The following is a 1,827-nucleotide window of genomic DNA, read 5'->3' as shown; positions in this document are numbered from 1 at the left end:
TTGGTAAAGTTGTTTCCATTAAAAAGTACTGATTTTAAAAACTAATAACTTAAAACTGCACACACACACACACACACACACACACACATGCACAAATGGTCCATAAAACATTCTCCTTTCTTCTGGAGGCTTTACAATGAATTGTTATCATCAACGGGTCTTTCACTATTAAACTTAAAGGTCCAATTGACACAAACAGTTGTGAGACCTTTCCTCTACCACTGATTAAGACTGGGGTGGCAGGTCCTGGGAGTGATGTTCATTTAGCCTTCTGAGCTTTCTGGAAGGACTTGGTGTCCCTACCAGCTCCGCTACCTTCTTGTCCACTGCTTTGATGACACCCACACCAATCTTCTGTCTCATGCCATGAACAGCAAAACAGCCTGGAGGAGGATAGTCAGAGAAGCTCTCAACACACATAGGCTTGTCAGGAACCATAATGATGGCAGAATCACCAGATTTCAAGAATTTGGGGCCATCTTCCAGCATTTTGCCAGAATGACAGTCTTCTCCTTTCTCTCAGTGAATCTGCAGGCAATGTGAGCTGTGTGACCAACCAGCACAGGTGCATATCCAGCACTGATTTGGCCTGGATGGTTCAGTATAATCGCCTGAGTCATGAAGCCAGCTGCATCCATTGGCGGGTCATTTTTGCTGTCACCAGCCACATCACCTTGGCAAACATCTTTGACAGATACGTTCTTGACATTGAAGCCAACATTGTCCCCCCAGGAAAAGGCTCACTCAAAGCTTCATGGTACATTTCAACAGACTTTACTTCAGTTGTAACACTGACTGGTGGAAAGGTGACCACCATGCCAGGTTTAAGAACACCAGTCTCCAAAAGGCCCACAGGGAGAGTACCAATACCACCAATTTTGTAGGCATCCTGGAGGAGCAGACACAAGGGCTTGTCAGATGGATGAGTTGGTGGCAGAATGCAATCCAGGTTCAAGCAGTGTGGTTCCCTTGGCATTTCAGTCTTCACAGTTAACTTTCCATCCCTTGAACCAAGGTGTGTTTGCACTTGGCTCCAGCATGTTGTCACCATTGCAACCAGAGAATGGCACAAATGCTACTGTGTCAGGGTTGTAGCCGATTTTCTTGTTGTAGGTGCTACTTCCTTAACAATTTCCTCATATCTCTTCCAGCTGTAGGGCGGCTCAGTGGAATCCGTTTTGTTAACACCAACAATAAGTTGTTTTACACCCAGCGTGTAAGCCAGAAGGGCATGCCCACGGGTCTGCCCTTTATTGGAGAGCCTGCTTCAAATTCAGCAACACCAGCAGCAATAATCAGGATGGCACAGTCAGCCTGAGATGTGCCTGTAATCATATTTTTGATAAAGTCTCTGTGTCCTGGGGCATCAGTGATGGTCACATAATACTTACTGGTCTTGAATGTCCACAGGGAGATATAAATGGTGACATCATGTTCACAATGTAACCTCCTTCTCAATTTTTTTGATAGTGTTTTTGTCAGTCCCACCACATTTGTAGATTAGATAACCAGTAGTGGAAGAGTTGCCTGAATCTATATGTCCAATGATGACGATATTCATATAAGTCTTTTCCTTTCCCATTATGGTTTAGGTTTAGCAGAGGTTTTCATAACACCTGTGTTGTGGCAGCAAGCCTGTTGCAAAAAAGCTCAAATAATATTTTTAAATTCTTTGATATCAATAGATTTTTTAATTAATTTTTTAATGTTTATTTTTGAGAGAGAGAGAAACATGAGCACGAGTGGGGAAGGGGAAGAGAGAAAGGGAGACACAAAGTCAGAAGCAGGCTCCAGGCTCTGAGCAGTCATCGCAGAGTCTGACGTGAA

The 1,827-nt window shown here is 43.7% G+C and overlaps 1 pseudogene; it reads right to left on the bottom strand.

Annotated features, from left to right (window-relative positions):
- Positions 1 to 259: 259 nt before the first annotated feature.
- LOC122483267 lies at positions 260 to 1,582 on the bottom strand (annotated as a pseudogene).
- Between the last annotated feature and the right edge of the window lie 245 nt (positions 1,583 to 1,827).

The sequence above is a fragment of the Prionailurus bengalensis genome, chromosome A1 (genome assembly GCF_016509475.1).
Source record: "Prionailurus bengalensis isolate Pbe53 chromosome A1, Fcat_Pben_1.1_paternal_pri, whole genome shotgun sequence".
NCBI classification, from domain to species: Eukaryota; Metazoa; Chordata; class Mammalia; order Carnivora; family Felidae; genus Prionailurus; species Prionailurus bengalensis.
The sequence above is the reverse complement of the archived record's forward strand: the minus strand, read 5'-3'. Positions and strand labels throughout refer to the sequence as shown.